Source organism: Cherax quadricarinatus, chromosome 8 (assembly GCF_038502225.1).
Source record: "Cherax quadricarinatus isolate ZL_2023a chromosome 8, ASM3850222v1, whole genome shotgun sequence".
In the NCBI taxonomy this organism is placed as follows: Eukaryota; Metazoa; Arthropoda; class Malacostraca; order Decapoda; family Parastacidae; genus Cherax; species Cherax quadricarinatus.
This window is the reverse complement of record NC_091299.1, coordinates 33,984,250-34,009,059: the sequence shown is the minus strand read 5'-3', so window position 1 is coordinate 34,009,059 and position 24,810 is coordinate 33,984,250.

Below are 24,810 nucleotides of genomic sequence, written 5' to 3'. Positions count from 1 at the left end.
TAGTGCTTTGCATTATCACTAACAAATTGGTCTACCTACCTAAGAAATTTTAAATTATTATTTGTCCAGTGTAATTTAATAATATTATTAAATTTAATAATACACTGGACAAATAATAATATTATTAAATTTAATAATATTATTAAATTTAATAATATTATTAAATTTAATAATACACTGGACAAATAATAATTTTAAAAAATTTCTTGGGTAGAATAGTTTGTTGGTGAGTTGTGCAAAGGACCTGTCCAGTTGGGCCGGCGCGCGTCAGGTGTTTAACCATTGTGGGATCTGATAGTGAGGTGTAGGCCAGACCCCTTATATACCTTCCTTGGATGCTTTACTTTCATAGTTCCTTGACAATGTGAGTAGTCACGAAAGCGCTTGGAATTTCTCTATTCTTTCAGAGTGGTTGTTTTGCACATATATATATATATATATATATATATATATATATATATATATATATATATATATATATATATATATATATATATATATATATATATATATATATATATATATATATATATATATAAATAATATATGTATATATATATATATATATATATATATATATATATATATATATATATATATATATATATATATATATTTACACGCATATGTATTGTATACAGACACTCATCGTTAAGGCTTGTCGTTCTCACTTGCACATTCTGGTCTCTTTCGCAGGTGGAGAGGAAACGACACATCGGGAACGACATCGTCAACATCGTGTTCCTGGACGGCAGTGTGGAAGACATGGCCAACTTCTCACCGTCGTTCATCAAGTCCCAGTTTACTCGTATCCTTTAATATGAGGGTCCGTTCCTTTTGCAGTTGCTGTTCCTCCTCCTCCTCCTCCTCCTCCTGCTGTTGTTTCTCTTCCTTCTGTTGCTGTTCCTCCTATTTCTCCTGCTACTGTTCCTTCTCGTTCTGTTGCTGTTCCTCTTCCTGTTTTTCCTCCTCCTCCTTTCCTCTCTGAAAGAAAGAAATATTAAAATCCAAGAGCTGGAGTGACCAAGAGTCCGCAGTTAGCGAAGAAAACGTATGATCGTCTTTCATTCCGTCCTGGATCATTGTCAAATCACAACTGTTGCGAAATAGTAGAGAAAACCGGAAGACAAAACGAAAGCTGAGGTGAGCTGCGGTAGGCCTGACACCTGGTACCAGGGTGGCTGAGGTGAGCTGCGGTAGGCCTGACACCTGGTACCAGGGTGGCTGAGGTGAGCTGCGGTACTCCTGACACCTGGTATCAGGGTGGCTGAGGTGAGCTGCGGTAGGCCTAACACCTGGTACCAGGGTGGCTGAGGTGAGCTACGGTAGGCCTGACACCTGGTACCAGGGGTGGCTGAGGTGAGCTGCGGTAGGCCTGACACCTGATACCAGGGGTGGCTGAGGTGAGCTGTGGTAGGCCTGACACCTGGTACCAGGGGTGGCTGAGGTAAGCTGCGGTAGGCCTGACACCTGGTACCAGGGTGACTGAGGTGAGCTGCGGTACTCCTGACACCTGGTACCAGGGAGGCTACCTACCTGGAGTCTACCTGGAGGGCATTCCGGTCCACGACCAGGCCTCCCGGTGGATCAGGGCTTGATCAACGAGGCTGTTACTGCTGGCCGCACGCAATCCAACGTACGAACCACAGCCCGGCTGATCCGGCACCGTCTTTAGGTATATGTCCAGCTCCCTCTTGAAGACAACCAGGGGTCTTCCCGTAATGCCCCTTATTGCTGGTGGGAGGCTGTTGAACAGTCTTGGGCCCCGGACACTTATTGTGTTTTCTCTTAGTGTACCAGTGACGCCCCTACTTTTCACTGGGGGTATGTTGCATCGCCTGCCAAGTCTTTTGCTTTCGTATGGAGTGATTGCTGTGTGTATATTAGGGACCAGTCCCTCCAGAATCTTCCAGGTGTAGATTATGATATATCTCTCTCGCCTGCGCTCTAGTGAGTACAAGTTAAGTGCTTCCAGGTGCTCCCAGTAGTTAAGGTGTTTGATGGAACTTATACGTGCAGTAAAGGTTCTCTGTACATTCTCTAGCTCTGCAATTTCACCTGCCTTGAATGGGGATGTTAATGTACAGCAGTATTCCAGCCTAGAAAGAATAAGTGATTTAAAAAGGATCATCACTGGCTTAGCATCTCTTGTCTTGAATGTTCTCATTATCCATCCTATCAGTTTCCTAGCAGATGTGATAGTGGCATTCTTGTGGTCCTTGAAGGTGAGGTCTTCGAACATTACCACACCCAGGTCCTTCACATTACTTTTCCGCTCTATTGTGTGATTGGAGTTTGTAGTATACTCAGTTCTAGTTATTATTTCCTCCAGTTTTCCATAACGGAGTAGTTGGAATTTGTCTTCACTGAACATCATATTGTTCTCTGTTGCCCATTGGAAAACTTGGTTTATATCTTCTTGGAGCTTTACCGTGTCCTCAATGGGTGACACTCTCATGCAGATCCTAGTATCGTCTGCAAAAGATGATACAGCGCTGTGGTTTATATCTTTGTCTATGTCTGATATGAGAATAAGGAACAGGATAGGTGCGAGTACTGTGCCTTGTGGGACAGAGCTCTTCACTATGGCAGCATCTGATTTAACTCTGTTTACCACTATTCTTTGTGTGCGATTGGTTAGAAAGTTGAAGATCCACATGCCTACTTTGCCGGTTATCCCTTTAGCACGCATTTTGTGTGCTATTACACCATGGTCGCACTTGTCAAAGGCTTTTGCAAAGTCTGTGTATACTACATCCGAATTCTGTTTGTTTTCCAGTGCATCTAGGACCATATCATAGTGGTCAAGCAGTTGCGAAAGGCAGGAGCGACCTGCTCTGAAACCATGTTGCCCTGGGTTGTGCAATTTTTGGGAGTCCAGGTGGTTTGCTATCCTGCTTCTTAGAACTCTTTCAAAGATTTTTATGATGTGGGACGTTAAAGCTATTGGTCTATAGTTCTTAGCTAATGCTTTGCTGCCACTTTTATGGAGTGGGGCTATATGTGTTGTTTTTAGTGGCTGAGTGCATTTACCAGAGTATATACACCTGGATGAGTGTATCTACCATGGTATGTACACCTGATGAGTGTAATTACCAGGGTATATACACCTGGATGAGTGTATCTATCAGGGTATATACACATGGATGAGTGTATCTGCCAGAGTATATACACCTGGATGAGTGTATCTACCAGAGCATATACACCTGCATGAGTGTATCTACCAGAGTATATACACCTGGATGTGTATCTACCATGGTATATACACCTGGATGAGTGTATCTACCAGAGTATATACACCTGGATGAGAGTATCTACCAGGGTTTGTACACCTGGTTGAGTGTATCTTCCAGGGTATATACACCTGGATGAGTGTATCTACCAGGGTATATACACATGGATGAGTGTATCTACCAGAGTATATACACCTGGATGAGTGTATCTATTAGAGTATATACACCTGCATGAGTGTATCTACCAGGGTATATACACCTGGATGTGTATCTACCACGGTATATACACCTGGATGAGTGTATCTACCAGAGTATATACACCTGGATGATTGTATCTACCAGGGTATATACACCTGGATATGTATCTACCAGGGTATATACACCTGGATGAGTGTATCTACCAGAGTATATACACCTGGATGAGTGTATCTACCAGGGTATATACACCTGGATGAATGTATCTACCAGGGTATGTACACCTTGATGAGTGTATCTACCAGGGTGTATACACCTGAATCAGTGTATCTACCAGGGTATATACACCTGGATGAGTGTATCTACCATTGTATATACACCTGGATGAGTGTATCTACCAGGGTATATACACCTGGATGAGTGTATCTACCAAGGTGTATACACCTGAATCAGTGTATCTACCAGGGTATATACACGTGGATGAGTGTATCTACTAGGGTATATACACCTGGATGAGTGTATCTACCAGGGTATATACACCTGGATGAGTGTGTCTACCAGGGTATATGCACCTGGATGAGTGTGTCTACTAGAGTATATACACCTGGATGAGTGTATCTACCAGGGTATATGCACCTGGATGAGTGTGTCTACCAGGGTGTATACACCTGGATGAGTGTATCTACCAGGGTATATACACCTGGATGAGTGTATCTACCAGGGTATATGCACCTGGATGAGTGTGTCTACTAGGGTATATACACCTGGATGAGTGTATCTTCCAGGGTATATGCACCTGGATGAGTGTATCTACCATTGTATATACACCTGGATGAGTGTATCTACCAGGGTATGTACACCTGGATGAGTGTATCTACCAGGGTGTATACACCTGGATGAGTGTATCTACCAGGGTGCATACACCTGGATAAGTGTATCTGTCAGGGTATATACACCTGGATGAGTGTATCTACCAGGGTGTATACACCTGGATGAGTGTATCTACCAGGGTATATACACCTGGATGTGTATCTACCACGGTATATACATCTGGATGAGTGTATCTCCCAGGGTATATACACCTGGATGTGTATCTACCACGGTATATACACCTGGATGAGTGTATCTACCAGGGTATATACACCTGGATGTGTATCTACCACGGTATATACACCTGGATGAGTGTATCTACCAGAGTATATACACCTGGATGATTGTATCTACCAGGGTATATACACCTGGATATGTATCTACCAGGGTATATACACCTGGATGAGTGTATCTCCCAGAGTATATACACCTGGATGATTGTATCTACCAGAGTATATACACCTGGATGAGTGTATCTACTAGGGTATATACACCTGGATGAATGTATCTACCAGGGTATATACACCTGGATGAGTGTATCTACCAGGGTGTATACACCTGAATCAGTGTATCTACCAGGGTATATACACCTGGATGAGTGTATCTACCATTGTATATACACCTGGATGAGTGTATCTACCAGGGTATATACACCTGGATGAGTGTATCTACCAAGGTGGATACACCTGAATCAGTGTATCTACCAGGGTATATACACTTGAATGAGTGTATCTACTAGGGTATATACACCTGGATGAGTGTATCTACCAGGGTATATGCACCTGGATGAGTGTGTCTACCATTGTATATACACCTGGATGAGTGTATCTTCCAGTGTATATGCACCTGGATGAGTGTATCTACCATTGTATATACACCTGGATGAGTGTATCTACCAGGGTATGTACACCTGGATGAGTGTATCTACCAGGGTGTATACACCTGGATGAGTGTATCTACCAGGGTGCATACACCTGGATAAGTGTATCTGTCAGGGTATATACACCTGGATGAGTGTATCTACCAGGGTGTATACACCTGGATGAGTGTATCTACCAGGGTATATACACCTGGATGTGTATCTACCACGGTATATACATCTGGATGAGTGTATCTACCAGGGTATATACACCTGGATGTATATCTACCACGGTATATACACCTGGATGAGTGTATCTACCAGGGTATATACACCTGGATGTGTATCTACCACGGTATATACACCTGGATGAGTGTATCTACCAGAGTATATACACCTGGATGATTGTATCTACCAGGGTATATACACCTGGATATGTATCTACCAGGGTATATACACCTGGATGAGTGTATCTACCAGAGTATATACACCTGGATGATTGTATCTACCAGAATATATACACCTGGATGAGTGTATCTACCAGGGTATATACACCTGGATGAATGTATCTACCAGGGTATATACACCTGGATGAGTGTATCTACCAGGGTGTATACACCTGAATCAGTGTATCTACCAGGGTATATACACCTGGATGAGTGTATCTACCATTGTATATGCACCTGGATGAGTGTATCTACCAGGGTATATACACCTGGATGAGTGTATCTACTAGGGTATATACACCTGGATCGGTGTATCTACCAGGGTGTATACACCTGGATGAGTGTATCTACCAGGGTGTATACACCTGGATGAGTGTATCTATCAGGGTATATACACCTGGATCGGTGTATCTACCAGGGTATATACACTGAGAAGTGAGTATTTCTCACTTTTCGTACAATAAGATTTTTTCTCTATTCTCTATTTAAGGGGTTGAAGTGTTCCTGTGTCAGCACACAGCTGACTTGTTAAGGGTAAACTCCTTGATGTTTACAGAGACCTAACTCAAGAACATATCATCCTCATCGGCCATTGGTTTGATGCGACAGGAAGTCCTTAGTATTTAGAAAATTTTCGTCACCTCTTTTCATTCGCGCGACATGAAATGGAATTCAATTTCCTCTTTTGTCTTGCCTAACTTTGAAGAATTAGCTCTGCCAGAAATTTATCTTTCATTCTTTAACACGCCGAGCATTTGTCGCCGAGACAATGTGACTCCAGCGTAAAAGACAGTCACTGTTACCAGGTCCGTCGTTGTCTTCACAGAGCTCAGATATTATGATACAATGTTTGGAAGCCAGAGTGCAGACATTATGATACAGTGTTTGGAGGGTAGAGTGCAGACATTATGATACAGTGTTTGGAGGGTAGAGTGCAGACATTATGATACAGTGTTTGGAGGGTAGAGTGCAGACATTATGATACAGTGTTTGGAGGGTAGAGTGCAGACATTATGATACAGTGTTTGGAGGGTATAGTGCAGACATTATGATACAGTGTTTGGAGGGTAGAGTGCAGACATTATGATACAGTGTTTGGAGGGTATAGTGCAGACATTATGATACAGTGTTTGGAGGGTAGAGTGCAGACATTATGATACAGTGTTTGGAGGGTAGAGTGCAGACATTATGATACAGTGTTTGGAGGGTAGAGTGCAGACATTATGATACAGTGTTTGGAGGGTAGAGTGCAGACATTATGATACAGTGTTTGGAGGGTAGAGTGCAGACATTATGATACAGTGTTTGGAGGGTAGAGTGCAGACTTTATGATACAGTGTTTGGAGGGTAGAGTGCAGACATTATGATACAATGTTTGGAAGCCAGAGTGCAGACATTATGATACAGTGTTTGGAGGGTAGAGTGCAGACAGATATGACTATAACAGAGACACTCAGAATTTTATCCGGTCTTGATTTAATAAAGTTCTATTTGGACAAAGCTTTATCTTAGTAAAGACAGCTTTTATGTCTTTACTGTGCCCGTGATGATTCAACGAATTCACTAAATCCCGACATTAATATTCACTGTATCGTACTCCAACAGCTTATCAATTGCCAAGATTCCATTGTCTCCACTTACTCCAACCTGACACACACACGACTGCAAACAGTAAGTTTAGTCACTAGTATTATTATTTATCTATTCATTTATGTTGTTTGCTAATCCGGACAGCAGGCAATTACCGAGGTGTGCCCCTGGGTGCCAGGCACTACGAGGGGTTCCAGGCTGTATCTGGAATGTCAGGCACTACAAGAGGTGCCAGGCACTACGAGGAGTGCCAAGAACTACGAGGGGTGCCAGGCACTACGAGGGGTGCCAGGCACTACGAGAGGTGCCAAGCACTACAAGAGGTGCTAGGCACTACGAGAGGTGCCATGACCTACAAGGGGTGCCAGGCACTACAAGATGTGCTAGGCACTAAAGAACTATAAGGAGTGCCAGGAACTATAATGGGTGCCAGGAACTACGAAGGGTGCCAGGAACTACAAGGGGTGCCAGGCACTACAAGATGTGCTAGGCACTAAATAACTATAAGGGGTGCCAGGAACTATGATGGGTGCCAGGCACTACGATGGGTGCCAGGAACTACGAGGGGTGCCAGGAATTACGAGGGGTACCAGGCACTACGACGGGTGCCAGGAACTACGAGGAGTGCCAGGAACTATGAGAGGTGCCAGGAACTACGAGGGGTGCCAGGAACTACAGGGGGGTGCCAGGAACTACGACGGGTGCCAGGAACTACGAGGGGTGCCAGGAACTACGAGGGGTACCAGGAACTACGAGGGGTGCCAGGAATTACGAGGGGTACCAGGAACTACGAGGGGTGCCAGGAACTACGAGGGGTACCAGGAACTACGAGGGGTGCCAGGAACTACGAGGGGTGCCAGGAACTACGAGGGGTGCCAGGAACTACGAGGGGTACCAGGAACTACGAGGGGTGCCAGGAACTACGAGGGGTGCCAGGAACTACGAGGGGTACCAGGAACTACGAGGGGTGCCAGGAACTACGAGGGGTGCCAGGAACTACGAGGGGTACCAGGAACTACGAGGGGTGCCAGGAACTACGAGGGGTGCCAGGCACTACAAGGGGTGCTAGGCACTACGAGGGGTGCCATGACCTACAAGGGGTACCAGGAACTACGAGGGAACTATAATGGGTACCAGGAACTACGAAGGGTGCCAGGAACTACAAGGGGTGCCAGGAACTACGAGGGGTGCCAGGAACTATGAGGGGTACCACGCACTACGAGGGGTGCCAGGAACTACGAGGGGTGCCAGGAATTACGAGGGGTACCAGGCACTACGAGGGGTGCCAGGAACTACGAGGGAGTGCCAGGAACTATGAGGGGTACCAGGAACTACGAGGGGTGCCAGGAACTACAGGGGGGTGCCAGGCACTACGACGGGTGCCAGGAAATACGAGGGGTGCCAGGAACTACGAGGGGTACCAGGAACTACGAGGGGTGCCAGGAATTACGAGGGGTACCAGGAACTACGAGGGGTGCCAGGAACTACGAGGGGTACCATGAACTACGAGGGGTGCCAGGAACTACGAGGGGTACCAGGAACTACGAGGGGTGCCAGGAACTACGAGGGGGGTACCAGGAATTACGAGGGGTACCAGGAACTACGAGGGGTGCCAGGAACTACGAGGGGTACCAGGAACTACGAGGGGTGCCAGGAACTACGAGGGGTGCCAGGAACTACGAGGGGTGCCAGGAACTACGAGGGGTGCCAGGAACTACGAGGGGTGCCAGGAACTACGAGGGGTGCCAGGAACTACCAGGAACTACGAGGGGTGCCAGGAACTACGAGGGGTGCCAGGAACTACGAGGGATACCAGGAACTACGAGGGGTACCAGGAACTACGAGGGGTGCCAGGAACTACGAGGGGTACCAGGAACTACGAGGGGTGCCAGGAACTACGAGGGGGTACCAGGTACTACGAGGGGTGCCAGGAACTACGAGGGGTGCCAGGAACTACGAGTGGTACCAGGAACTACGAGGGGTGCCAGGAACTACGAGGGGTACCAGGAACTACGAGGGGTGCCAGGAACTACGAGGGGTGCCAGGAACTACGAGGGGGGAACTACGAGGGGCCAGGAACTACGAGGGGTGCCAGGAACTACGAGGGGTGCCAGGAACTACGAGGGGTGCCAGGAACTACGAGGGGTGCCAGGAACTACGAGGGGTGCCAGGAACTACGAGGGGTGCCAGGAACTACGAGGGGTGCCAGGAACTACGAGGGGTGCCAGGAACTACGAGGGCTGCCAGGAACTACGAGGGGTGCCAGGAACTACGAGGGGTACCAGGAACTACGAGGGGTGCCAGGAACTACGAGGGGTACCAGGAACTACGAGGGGTGCCAGGAACTACGAGGGGTACCAGGAACTACGAGGGGTGCCAGGAACTACGAAGGGTGCCAGGAACTACGAGGGGTGCCAGGAACTAAGGGTGCCAGGAACTACAGGGGTGCCAGGAACTACGAGGGGTGCCAGGAACTACGAGGGGTGCCAGGAACTACGAGGGATGCCAGGAACTACGAGGGGTGCCAGGAACTACGAGGGGTGCCAGGAACTACGAGGGATGCTTGCTTGGGGATGCTGGAGAAAATAAAAAGTGTCGACAGCGTGTTGATACACCAACAGGCAGCCAGCAGCTGATGCTCCTACTGTGGCTTCCTTCTCACGGGTCTTCTCTCACAACTGACTCCAACTTTCTGACAAACCTTTTTCTTTCTCTTTTCTGTTTTGTCTGGCAGGTTTTTTTTTTTTTAGGTTTCTTTTATTTTATATATTTTTTATTTTCTACCTCGTGATCTTTTTTCTCTTCATCTTTCTCATCGTCTGCCTTTCCCTGATCTCAATTCTTCGTCTTGCGCTTAATGATAGTATTTGCCTGCTTTCTGGTTTCATCTGCTTCCTCTTCTTCATTCCTTCATCTACTTTATTTTAGTTTATCTTCCCCTTCCTCTTATTGTTGTCAGCTTATTGCACACTTTTTACATTCACTTCTAATCGGTTCGTGACTTATAGTTCTAGCACAAAAAGTTTTAAAATTAATATTATTGAGTTATCACTCTGTCTGTCTGTCTGTCTGTCTGTCTGTCTGTCTGTCTGTCTGTCTATCTGTCTGTCTGTCTCTCTCTCTCTCTCTCTCTCTCTCTCTCTCTCTCTCTCTCTCTCTCTCTCTCTCTCTCTCTCTATCTATCTATCTATCTATCTCTCTCTCTCTCTCTCTCTCTCTCTCTCTCTCTCTCTCTCTCTCTCTCTCTCTCTCTCTCTCTCTCTCTCTCTCTCTCTCTCTCTCTCTCTCTCTCTCTCTCTCTCTCTCTCTCTCTCTCTCTCTCTCTCTCTCTCTCTCTCTCTCTCTCTCTCTCTCTCTCTCTCTCTCTCTCTCTCTCTTTTACACAGGGTTTGACAAGGTTAAGGATCCCTAGCTTTATTGACAAGCTATTTACAGGTTAAGGATTCCTAACTTTATTGGCAAGCTAAGAGCTGTTACCTACATCAGCTCATTTGAAAGCATTTTTATTGTTATGAGACATACAGGTAGGGAACAGGATGAAGTTGGAGTTATCTGTGGGCTAGCATTTTCACGTGATCAACTGACTTTATCTCGTTGACATCATTATGCTGTACGAATGTGTTCCATACTCGAGTCATCCTGGGTATATATGATCTCAGATGGAGTGATGTTCTGGAGAAGGGTACAGCCAGAGTGAAGTTGCTGCTTTCTGCCTGTCTTGTGGCATAAAACCTTATTTCACGCTGTCCTCGAAGTGGATCCAAGTGTGGTATTTTGAAAATATTGGCCTTGTACATAACAGTAAGGCCACCCACATCCCTCCTATGTTGAAGGCTCTGCTGAAATGACAGATCTATCCAGGATGGGTCCAGGCGAGAGATGAGACGTTTTGCTCTGTTCTCTACTCTGTCAAGCAGTCGCAGATGAGAGAGAGGGGGGGGGGAGGCAAACCAAGAAAATGGAGAATACTCAAGGTGTGAGCGTACTTGTGCCTCATACAGAATCTTGCAACCCCTACTGTCAAGCAGATGCGAGATACCGCGAAGTACTGTAAGCTTCCTGGCTGCCTTGTTTGCAAGATTTACAACATGGTTCTTCATGGTTAGTTTGGAGTCAAATTTCATCCCAAGGATATCAACTTCTTCTCCAGGTGCCAACACCCTCCCATTCATCCTTACTACTGCACCAGCATTACCATCATGGTGCCTAGAGACGATCATCATTTGCGTTTTCTCAGGTGCAAATGTTACTTGCCATCTATTTCCCCAAGCTGATATAGCTCTCAGCTGGTGATTGATGTAGCTTAGAGCAGCTGGCATTTCTTCTCTTGGATAAGTGAATGTCAATGTACAGTCGTCTGCATATGCATGTGATTCTGGGATGAGATGAAGAAGGTCGTTGAAGTAGACATTCCATGACAATGGTCCCAGTACGCTTCCTTGTGGAACACTTGCCCCAGTAGGATGTCTTGCTGATTCCGTTCCATTGGGAACTACACTTAGAGATCTACCATGAAGGTAATCACTGATGAGACATAGCGTAGAGCCTGTAATTCCCAGTGCTTGAAATTTTGCTAAGAGGCCCTGGTGCCACACCCGGTCGAAAGCGCCAGCAATGTCCAGTGCTACCACACAGCTGACTTTGGATTCATCCAGTGACTTGTGCCACTTAGTGGAGAGGTTTACCAACAGATCAGCAGCAGAGTAACCTTTCCTGAAGCCATATTGACTATCACAAAGTAGTGAGTGGTAGTCAAAAAACTTTGTCATTTGTCTTGAGATTATTGTCTCAAGGATCTTACCAGTGATTGACAGGAGTGACACTGGTCTGTAGTTGCTGATTTCTGCTCTGCTCTTCTTTTTGTGAACTGGGACTACATTTGCCTCTTTCCATAGAGAGGGCCATTTACACTGTACTAGGCAGTGCTGAAAGATGCGAGTTAGAGGTGCTGCTAGCTGGTCTGCACATCTTCTCAGCAATCTTGGGCTCAACTTGTCTGGGCCCACAGCCTTTTCTTGGTCAAGCGATTTAAGAAGGAAATGCACCTCCTCCTGCCTTATTGTCATCACTGACAGTTTTGACACAGTTCTTGCAGCTAGCCAAGGAGGGTCCCTTGCTGGATCAGGAACTTGCATTTTGGTAGTAAAGTGTTCAGCAAAGAGGTCCGCCTTCTCTTGACTACTAGTGAAGGTGGTCCCATCCTGTCGATTTAGAGGTGGAATGAGTTCAACCTTGTCTGTCCTTGACCAGGGACCACCAGGTTTTGGAGCCTACCCTACCTGATGTTAGCTTTCTTTTAGTGTCCACCTCCCATTTAGCAATGGCCCACTTTTGAACGTCACCCATATGCCAACAGGCTTGCCTGTGCAAGTTCCTGTTATAGGTGGTAGGATGTCTCTTATACCTTCGCCATGCTTTGTACTTAGCAGTAGCAGCCTCTCTACAACGAAAGCCAAACCAAGGCTGATCTGTAGGCTTTGTCACATATTGCCGGTGAGGAATGTGTTCTTGTTGTAGGTTAAGGATGTGTCCAGTGAAGGCTTCCACTTGGTTGTCAACATCCCCTTGGAGAAGAGCATTCCAATCGGTGGTGGCGAGCTCAGTGCAAAGGGCTGGCCAATTACCTCTTTCCCATGACCAGGTTGTGCGTGTGGACTCCTCACCTCGTTCCGTTGGGATCTTAAGTGTCGTAAAAACAGCCTTGTGGTCAGACGATTCAACGGAGCCGAGGGGATGACAAGTGACTATGCCTTCTGCCAGATCACTCACTACTGGGTCAAGGGAGGAGCCAGAGATATGAGTAGGGAAATCAACAAAGTTTCTCATGTCAAATACTGCAAGAAGGTCATCAAAGTCCCTCTGTATAAGGTGTTGGTTGAGATCACCAACAATTATGATATGTTGACAGTTGTGCTGTAGCAGAAGGGAGTCAATATTTTCCATTAGGAAGTTGATGGGGTCTGCATGCTGCCACTGAGGTCTGTACATTGCACATGCTAGTACAGAGGTACTAGTGTTTATACAGAGCTTGAAGAACATCATTTCAAGATGTGTAGGGGTGGCAACATCAATGTGCTGGGCATGAACACTTTTAGAGAAGCACACAGCAACACCTCCTCCTTGCCCTTGCCTGTCTCTTCTCATCCATGAGGTGTAGCCAGCAATTCTTGCTCTCTCTCTCTATCTCTGTCTCTCTCTCTGTCTCTCTCTCTGCATCTGTCTCTGTCTCTGCCTCTGTCTCTGTCTCTCTGTCTCTCTGTCTCTCTGTCTCTCTCTGTCTCTCTCTGTCTCTGTCTCTGTCTCTGTCTCTCTCTCTCTCTCTCTCTCTCTCTCTCTCTCTCTCTCTCTCTCTCTCTCTCTCTCTCTCTCTCTCTCTCTTTCTGTCTCTGTCTGTCTGTCTCTCTCTGTCTCTGGCTGTCTGTCTATCTGTCTGTCTGTCTGTCTGTCTCTGTCTGTCTGTCTGTCTGTCTGTAAGGTACTTGCCCTTGGTAATGAAAATAACCCTCGAAGCTATAATCTAGGTGAAGTAGAGCTTGGTCATACAGAATGTGAAAAAGACTTGGGAGTCATGGTAAGCAGAAATCTAAAGCCAAGACAGCAGTGCCTTAGTGTGCGCAACAAGGCCAACAGATTACTTGGATTTATCTCAAGAAGTATAAGTAACAGAAGTCCAAAAGTTATTTTACAGCTCTATACATCACTAGTGAGGCCTCATTTAGATTATGCTGCTCAGTTTTGGTCCCCTTACTACAGGATGGACATAGACTCATTAGAGAACATACAGAGAAGAATGACTAAAATGATTTACTGTGTAAGGAACCTCCCGTATGAAGATAGACTTAAAGCCTTAAATCTCCACTCTCTGGAGAGGCGTAGAATGAGGGGAGATATCATTGAAGTGTATAAGTGGATGACGGGCATAAACAAGGGAGACATTAATAAAGTACTGAGGGTGTCGAACCAGGTAAGAACCAGGAATAATGGATTTAAGTTGGATAAATTTAGATTTAGAAAGGACATAGGTAAGTACTGGTTTTCTAACAGAGTTGTAGATGCGTGGAACAGTCTTCCCAGTGGGGTGATAGAGGCTAGGACCTTGGGTAGCTTTAAGAAGAGACTGGACAAATATATGAGTGGGAGGGGCTGGGTTTGATTGGTGTTGGGGGGTGCTGGAGTTGTTTCTTGAGTAGCTCTAGGTAGAAGTCGTTTTGATAAGGACCTGCCTCGTATGGGCCAGTAGGCCTTCTGCAGTGTTCCTACATTCTTATGTTCTTATGTTCTTATGTTCTCTCTCTCTCTCTCTCTCTCTCTCTCTCTCTCTCTCTCTCTCTCTCTCTCTCTCTCTCTCTCTCTTTACAGAGGGTTTTACAAGGTTAGGTTAAGTAAAGGTTCCTAACCTTACTTACAAGTTAGGAGCTGTTACCTACATCTACTCATTTTGAAGCCTTTTTATTGTAATGAAACATTCAAATGAGAAGCAGGATAAAGTTGGAGCCATCTGTGGGCCAGCGATATCATTTAGTCAACTGACTTTATTTCTGTGATATCATTACGATGTACGAACTTGTTTCAGACTCGAGTCATCCTACAACTATACGAATAAATGATCTTAGATGATATAATGTTCTTGAGAAGGGTACAGTCAGAGTGTAGTTGCTGTTTGCTGGAGCGACGTGTGGTACCTTAACAATATTGGCCTCGTACATTACAGTAAGGCCACCCACATCCCTCCTGTGTTAAAGGCTCTGTTGAAATAACAGATCCGTCCAGGCTGGGTCCAGGCGAGAGATGACTCATCTTGCTTTGTTTTCTGTTCTGTCAAAAACTCGCAAATGAGATGGAAGGAAGGCAGTCCAAGAAAGTGAATCATACTCAAGATGTGATCCTACTTGTGCTTCGTACAGAATTTTGCAGCCTCTACTGTCATGCAGATGCGAGATACGTCATCGTGCTGTTGGCTTCCTGGTCGCTTTGTTTACAAGATTTACAAGGTGGTTCTTGTTAGGTAAGACACATATGCAACAGTTAGGTATCTTTATTTCGAAACGTTTCGCCTACACAGTAGGCTTCTTCAGTCGAGTACAGAAAGGTTGATAGAAGCAGAAGATACATGAAGACGATGTAATCAGTCCATCACCCTTAAAGTTTTGAGGTGGTCAGTCCCTCAGTCTGGAGAAGAGCATTGTTCCGTTGTCTGAAACAATATGAAGTTGAAGTGACAGAATGGGGCCTTTATATAGTGCCAGGAGGTGAGACGTAGGTTGCTTTGGGAGGGCAGGTCCTTCTCAAACCCAGCCGTTCTCACTAGTAGAGGTTGTCGAAGTGGTCTGTACCAAGATACCCTTGTGTTGCAGTGTCTGACAGAATGAACATTAAAATGGTATGAAATACCGACAGATTGTTAGGTAAGACACATATGCAACAGTTAGGTATCTTTATTTCGAAACGTTTCGCCTACACAGTAGGCTTCTTCAGTCGAGTACAGAAAGGTTGATAGAAGCAGAAGATACATGAAGACGATGTAATCAGTCCATCACCCTTAAAGTTTTGAGGTGGTCAGTCCCTCAGTCTGGAGAAGAGCATTGTTCCGTTGTCTGAAACAATATGAAGTTGAAGTGACAGAATGGGGCCTTTATATAGTGCCAGGAGGTGAGACGTAGGTTGCTTTGGGAGGGCAGGTCCTTCTCAAACCCAGCCGTTCTCACTAGTAGAGGTTGTCGAAGTGGTCTGTACCAAGATACCCTTGTGTTGCAGTGTCTGACAGAATGAACATTAAAATGGTATGAAATACCGACAGATTGTTAGGTAAGACACATATGCAACAGTTAGGTATCTTTATTTCGAAACGTTTCGCCTATACAGTAGGCTTCTTCAGTCGAGTACAGAAAGGTTGATAGAAGCAGAAGATACATGAAGACGATGTAATCAGTCCATCACCCTTAAAGTTTTGAGGTGGTCAGTCCCTCAGTCTGGAGAAGAGCATTGTTCCGTTGTCTGAAACAATATGAAGTTGAAGTGACAGAATGGGGCCTTTATATAGTGCCAGGAGGTGAGACGTAGGTTGCTTTGGGAGGGCAGGTCCTTCTCAAACCCAGCCGTTCTCACTAGTAGAGGTTGTCGAAGTGGTCTGTACCAAGATACCCTTGTGTTGCAGTGTCTGACAGAATGAACATTAAAATGGTATGAAATACCGACAGATTGTTAGGTAAGACACATATGCAACAGTTAGGTATCTTTATTTCGAAACGTTTCGCCTATACAGTAGGCTTCTTCAGTCGAGTACAGAAAGGTTGATAGAAGCAGAAGATACATGAAGACGATGTAATCAGTCCATCACCCTTAAAGTTTTGAGGTGGTCAGTCCCTCAGTCTGGAGAAGAGCATTGTTCCGTTGTCTGAAACAATATGAAGTTGAAGTGACAGAATGGGGCCTTTATATAGTGCCAGGAGGTGAGACGTAGGTTGCTTTGGGAGGGCAGGTCCTTCTCAAACCCAGCCGTTCTCACTAGTAGAGGTTGTCGAAGTGGTCTGTACCAAGATACCCTTGTGTTGCAGTGTCTGACAGAATGAACATTAAAATGGTATGAAATACCGACAGATTGTTAGGTAAGACACATATGCAACAGTTAGGTATCTTTATTTCGAAACGTTTCGCCTACACAGTAGGCTTCTTCAGTCGAGTACAGAAAGGTTGATAGAAGCAGAAGATACATGAAGACGATGTAATCAGTCCATCACCCTTAAAGTTTTGAGGTGGTCAGTCCCTCAGTCTGGTGATGGACTGATTACATCGTCTTCATGTATCTTCTGCTTCTATCAACCTTTCTGTACTCGACTGAAGAAGCCTACTGTGTAGGCGAAACGTTTCGAAATAAAGATACCTAACTGTTGCATATGTTTCTTACCTAACAATCTGTCGGTATTTCATACCATTTTAATGTTCATTCTGTCAGACACTGCAACACAAGGGTATCTTGGTACAGACCACTTCGACAACCTCTACTAGTGAGAACGGCTGGGTTTGAGAAGGACCTGCCCTCCCAAAGCAACCTACGTCTCACCTCCTGGCACTATATAAAGGCCCCATTCTGTCACTTCAACTTCATATTGTTTCAGACAACGGAACAATGCTCTTCTCCAGACTGAGGGACTGACCACCTCAAAACTTTAAGGGTGATGGACTGATTACATCGTCTTCATGTATCTTCTGCTTCTATCAACCTTTGTGTACTCGACTGAAGAAGCCTACTGTGTAGGCGAAACGTTTCGAAATAAAGATACCTAACTGTTGCATATGTGTCTTACCTAACAATCTGTCGGTATTTCATACCATTTTAATGTTCAAGGTGGTTCTTCATAGTCAGTTTGGAAACAAATTTCACCCCCAAGAATATCAACCTCATCCCCGGGTACCAACACTCTCCTGTTCATTGTAACCACTGTTCCAGCATTACTATCATGGTTCCTAGAGAACCCTCATCATATGTTTTCTCAGGAGTAAATGTAACTTGCCATCGTTTTTTCCCAGGCTCATATAGCTGTATGCTGGTAATTGATGTAACTTAGAGCATATGTATGATATACAATACCAACAAGATAAAAAAAATTAGACACGTGCAACATCTGAAGCAAAATAAGTCGCTGGGTCCTGATGAGCCTTTTTCAAGGGTTCTTAAGGAATGCAAAATGGAACTTTGTGAACCATTAACTAATATTTTTAATTTATCTCTTCAAACAGGTGTAGTGTCTGATATGTGGAAGATGGCTAATGTAATTCCTATTTTTAAAACAGGGGACAAGTCGTTACCGTCAAATTACCACCCAATAAGCCTGACCTCAATTGTAGGCAAATTACTAAGAGTCAATTATAGCTGAGATTATAAGAAGCCATCTCGATAAGCATAGCTTGATTAATGATACTCAGCATGGATTCACAAGAGGCCGGTCTTGTCTAACTAATTTATTAACTTTCTTCAGTAAAGCTTTTGAGGCTGTTGACCACGATAAAGAATTTGATATTATTTACTTAGATTTTAGTAAGGCATTTGATAGAGTTCCGCACCAAAGACTGTTGAAGAAAGTAGCAGCTCATGGCATTGGGGGCAGGGTGCTCTCGTGGATCGAATCATGGCTCACAGACAGGAAGCAGAGTGTCCATAAATGGGGTTAAATCCGAGTGGGGATCAGTAACAAGTGGCGTTCCACAGGGATCAGTCTTGGGCCCGTTGTTGTTTATAATATATATCAATGATCTTGATGAAGGAATTACTAGTGATATGAGCAAATTCGCCGATGACACGAAGATAGGTAGGATAATTGATTCAAACGTAGATGTTAGGGAACTTCAGGAGGATTTAGACAAACTCTACTCTTGGTCAGAAAAGTGGCAGATGCAGTTCAATGTAGATAAATGCAAGGTTCTGAAGCTCGGGAGTGTCCATAACCCTAGCACTTATAAGTTAAATAATGTAGAACTTAACCATACAGATTGCGAAAAGGACTTGGGGGTTATGGTAAGCAGCAACCTTAAACCAAGACAGCAATGCCTAAGCGTACGTAATAAGGCAAATAGATTACTGGGATTTATATCAAGAAGTGTAAGCAACAGAAGTCCAGAGGTCATACTGCAGCTTTATACATCATTAGTAAGGCCTCACCTAGATTATGCAGCTCAATTCTGGTCTCCATATTACAGAATGGACATAAATTCGTTAGAAAACATTCAGCGTAGGATGACTAAATTAATACATAGCATTAGAAATCTTCCTTATGAAGAAAGATTGAAGACTCTTAAGTTACATTCACTTGTTAGACGAAGAATGAGGGGAGACCTGATCGAAGTGTATAAGTGGAAGTTGTGATGAATGGTTTGAAAAACCGACAAGTTGAAGATTGAGACACTTATGCAGCATATGGAAATCTTTATTCAGGAAACGTTTCGCCACACAGTGGCTTCATCAGTCCAATACAAAGAGGAAGGCGTAAGGAGAGGAGGAGAATGAGGTAATCAGTCCCTCAACCTGGAGTCGATGTGTTCAGTCCATCAATCTTGTAGAATGTACCATTCTACTAGATTGATGGACTGAACACATCGACTCCAGGTTGAGGGACTGATTACCTCATTCTCCTCCTCTCCTTACGCCTTCCTCTTTGTATTGGACTGATGAAGCCACTGTGTGGCGAAACGTTTCCTGAATAAAGATTTCCATATGCTGCATAAGTGTCTCAATCTTCATAAGTATTAATAAAGGGGATATTAATAAGGTCTTGAGGATATCTCTCCAAGAGATAACCCGCAGTAATGGATTTAAATTAGATAAGTTTAGATTTAGAAAGGACATAGGAAAGTATTGGTTTGGAAATAGGGTAGTAGATGAGTGGAACAGTCTACCTAGTTGGGTTATTGAGGCTAGGACTTTGGGTAGTTTCAAATTTAGGTTGGATAAATACATGAGTGGGATGGGTTGGATTTGAGTGGGACTTGCACATCAGAGCTTATTTCTTGGGTAGCATTGAAAATTGGGTAGGTCAAATGTTTGTTAGTGGGATGAATTGTAAAGGACCTGCCTAGTATGGGCCAACAGGCCTGCTGCAGTGTTCCTCCTTTCTTATGTTCTTATGTTCTTATGTTTGGAAAGAAATTTCACCCCCAAGAATATCAACCTCATCCCCGGGTACCAACACTCTCCTGTTCATTGTAACCACTGTTCCAGCATTACTATCATGGTTCCTAGAGAACCCTCATCATGTTTTCTCAGGAGTAAATGTAACTTGACATCGTTTTTTCCCAGGCTCATATAGCTGTAAGCTGGTAATTGATGTAACTTAGAGCATATGTATGATATACAATACCAACAAGATAAAAAAATTAGACACGTGCAACATCTGAAGCAAAATAAGTCGCTGGGTTCTGATGAGCCTTTTTCAAGGGTTCTTAAGGAATGCAAAATGGAACTTTGTGAACCATTAACTAATATTTTTAATTTATCTCTTCAAACAGGTGTAGTGTCTGATATGTGGAAGATGGCTAATGTAATTCCTATTTTTAAAGCAGGGGACAAGTCATTACCGTCAAATTACCGCCCAATAAGACTGACCTCAATTGTAGGCAAATTACTAGAGTCAATTATAGCTGAGATTATAAGAAACCATCTCGATAAGCATAGCTTGATTAATGATACTCAGCATGGATTCACAAGAGGCCGGTCTTGTCTAACTAATTTATTAACTTTCTTCAGTAAAGCTTTTGAGGCTGTTGACCACGATAAAGAATTTGATATTATTTACTTAGATTTTAGTAAGGCTTTTGATAGAGTTCTGCACCAAAGACTGTTAAAGAAAGTGGCAGCTCATGGCATTGGGGAAAAAGTTCTCTCGTGGGTGGAGTCATGGCTCACAGACAGGAAGCAGAGAGTATCCATAAATGGGGTTAAATCCGAGTGGGGATCTGTAACAAGTGGCGTTCCACAGGGATCAGTCTTGGGCCCGTTGTTGTTTATAATATATATCAATGATCTTGATGAGGGAATTACTAGTGATATGAGCAAATTCGCCAATGACACAAAGATAGGTAGGATAATTGATTCAAACGTAGATGTTAGGGAACTTCAGGAGGATTTAAACAAACTCTATTCTTGGTCAGAAAAGTGGCAGATGCAGTTCAATGTAGATAAATGCAAGGTTCTGAAGCTCGGGAGTGTCCATAACCCTTGCACTTATAAGTTAAATGATGGAAATAAATGGTATAAAATACCGACACAATGGAAATATAAACACAAATGCAGTATAATGTGATCCTTTATTGACAACGTTTCACCCACACAGTGGGCTTTTTCAAGTCACACACGGATCTACCTGGGGTTGTATGTGTGTGTATAAGGTTCGCCAAGACCATAGTCCTGGCACGGGTCCCAATCTTGCGATGACCCCTCTCTGGCTCCCGATGGAGAAAGGTTTCCACAATGATGCGACGCATGCCACTCAAGCGCCCCTCTGGTCAGTTCAACTGGTGCATCTCATAAGCGACACCATATGTAACTATGGACACTAGCGAGGAGGAGGATATGTCATTATTACAGGTAACAGCTTGTCTGGTTCGTTGACCCCATGGTACACTAGTGTGGCCGCAGTCATCTCTGGGTCCTCTTCGGGAGGGAATATCACCCCTAGTTGCCTGCGGAGTGTCTCAGTAGCTTCGCACTCTAGAAGATAGTGTGTTAGGGGCCGCTGGACAACGTGCTGACAGTACTGGCACATCTCCTCCTCTGCCTTGTCTACCATCATCTTGGCTGTGGGAAAGCCCAAACGAAGCCGACGGATGGCGGTACACTGCGCTCTGGACCAGCTTCTATCATATGGAGGGGGTTCTCCCTGAGTCGCTGCTCGGTACCACTGTTGAGATGGGGTATCACCTAAGACCTCCCCCATAAGTTTCGTGGCTCTGGCAGCCACCAGTTTGGTCTGTCGTAGGCTGATTGAGACAGTAATCCCAACATGTGGATAGTCTGTTGCTGCCTTGGCTGCATCATCTGCCGCCTCATTTCCCCGGATGCCGGCATGGCTGGGGATCCAGTTCAATGTCGATCTATTACCCTGAACTTCTAAGGCTGCCATTATGCTCAGGATCGATGTGATGAGGTGAACATTATCCTGTGGTTGAGGATGGGAGAGGGCATTGATTGCAGAGGTGGAATCAACATGTATGACAGGTCGGAGTCGATGTCGTAGGGCATGTGACAATGCCTGCTGAATCGCCACCAGCTCAGCTTGAAGGATCGTGCAGTGGTCAGGGAGTCGCCAGCCTTGTGTGTGACCATTGTGGTACAGTCCAGCTGCTGCTCTCTTCCTGTCAGGGTCGACAGAACCATCTGTGAAATACACTGCACATGTGCCTCCCTCTGCCAGTGCAATGCTTGTCTCAGCATGATTGCTGAGGGTGTCTTGACTGCAGAGACACTTAGAGATGGGTAGCTGCATGATGAAAACATCGGCTGGATCTGGGCGCCAGGGAGGTGGTGGATGGTACCCAGCAACAGGAAGGTCACAACTCTTCTCACAGAGCAGCTGTACAGGCAGCAGCTTCCGCCCATCAGCACAGAACGAACGAATCCAGGAGTAGTCCGTGAAGAGTGTGGGATCTTGTGACATGGTTGTCAATATCCGTCTCCTTAGTGGGGTACCTTGCTGCCGGTGCAGAATCGTGGCCACTTTGCAGGCGTTTATGTATCTTACTCTGTCAGCCAAGGAAGGAAGCCGGGCCTCAGATCTGAGACATACTGTGTTGGTCCAGATGGGGGCCCCAAGCATAGTTCTTATCGCCTGATTTTGTACGACCTCCACTATTTGCCTGCTCTGCGGGAAGAGATGAGCTAACGCCGGTGCACCGTAGTCAATGAGCGAGCGTATAGCTTGTATATAGTACAAGCTATACTTTGGGAGGTTAGGTCCCTCTCGAATCCAGCCGTTCTCACTAGTAGAGGTTGTCGAAGTTGATTTTAGGTCTGTACCAAGATACCCTTGTGTTGCAGTGTCTGACAGATTGAACATCAAAATGGTATAAAATACCGACAGGTTGTTAGGTAAGACACATATGCAACAGTTAGGTATCTTTATTTCGAAACGTTTTGCCTACACAGTATGCTTCTTCAGTCGAGTACAGAAAAGTTGATAGAAGCAGAAGAGACTTGAAGACGATGTAATCAGTCCATCACCCTTAAAGTTTTGAGGTGGTCAGTAGCCTCCCAAAGTGACCTACGTCTCACCTCCTGGCGCTATATAAGGTTCCATCCTGTCACTTCAACTCCATATTGTTTCAGACTACGGAACAATGCTCTTCTCCAGACTGAGGGACTGACCACCTCAAAACTTTAAGGGTGATGGACTGATTACATCGTCTTCAAGTCTCTTCTGCTTCTATAAAGTTTTCTGTACTCGACTGAAGAAGCCTACTGTGTAGGCGAAACGTTTCGAAATAAAGATACCTAACTGTTGCATATGTGTCTTACCTAACAACCTGTCGGTATTTTATACCATTTTGATGTTCAATCTGTCAGACACTGCAACACAAGGGCATCTTGGTACAGACCTAAAATCAACTTCGACAACCTCTACTAGTGAGAACGGCTGGATTCGAGAGGGACCTAACCTCCCAAAGTGACCTACGTCTCACCTCCTGGCGCTATATAAGGCTCCATCCTGTCACTTCAACTCCATATTGTTTCAGACTACGGAACAATGCTCTTCTCCAGACTGAGGGACTGACCACCTCAAAACTTTAAGGGTGATGGACTGATTACATCGTCTTCAAGTCTCTTCTGCTTCTATCAACTTTTCTGTACTCGACTGAAGAAGCCTACTGTGTAGGCGAAACGTTTCGAAATAAAGATACCTAACTGTTGCATATGTGTCTTACCTAACAACCTGTCGGTATTTTATACCATTTTGATGTTCAATCTGTCAGACACTGCAACACAAGGGTATCTTGGTACAGACCTAAATTCAACTTCGACAACCTCTACTAGTGAGAACGGCTGGATTCGAGAGGGACCTAACCTCCCAAAGTGACCTACGTCTCACCTCCTGGCGCTATATAAGGCTCCATCCTGTCACTTCAGCGAGTCTCCCTACGATTCCCGTTGGGGAGGGTAACCTCTACCTGTTCGACAATGTTCGCACATCGTGTTAAAATCAAACCAGCCAGATGTGTTATAAATGATTCCACTAAACTATTACTTGCTGCCGCTATGAGGACCTGCCTACATCACAAATTCACAGCGATCCACTCACTCAAGGATTCCTTTATTGTCGTCTGCACCGACGACAATGAAGCAGCTAAACTTATGGACGACACTGCAATGAACACATTACGGGACCGTCAATTCATCATATCACCGTCTCCCTCCTTGCTGGCGAAACGTTCAGTTTTTGTTAAACAATTGGATAAGATAATCACATCTATTCCAACGGATGAACTGAAGACCTCTATCGAAGACCAAAACACCTGGGCCTCTGTAGACACCATCACACGAATTCCCAATGCCTCATCTATGATCAAAATCACCTTTTTAAACATAGATATGGCTACCCAAGCACTCGCTAATGGACTAGCTATCTCATATTACCACATACATCCACGCCACATTGAACCTGAACGTTTTGCCCATGTCTCTCCCTGTTGGAACTGTTACTCTTATCAACATTCAACAAAGGACTGTCCCATTAAAGACAAAAAGTTCTGTTCTACCTGTGGAAAAGAAGGTCATAACTTCAAAGCCTGCACCACCACCAATGCCACTCCAACATGTCTTAACTGCAAGGGTACTCATCATACCCTTGCAGCTAAATGCCCACTACGAAAAGAAGTAATGTCGAAAAAATTTAAAGAAGAAACCAAGAAGAATAGTCCCAAATCGCCGACATACACCGCCATTTCAAAACTCCAGTCGGACACCACCAGAATTCTACAAGCCACACAGCAGTCATCTCTATCCAGCAATTCCCTTTCTGCACTCCCTGACGCTGCTCCCTCTAAGGTGTTGTACTGCATGATGTATGCACACCTTGCAAATGCAGCAAACCCAGGCACATTCAACACTACAATTAACGAACTATTCCGTCTT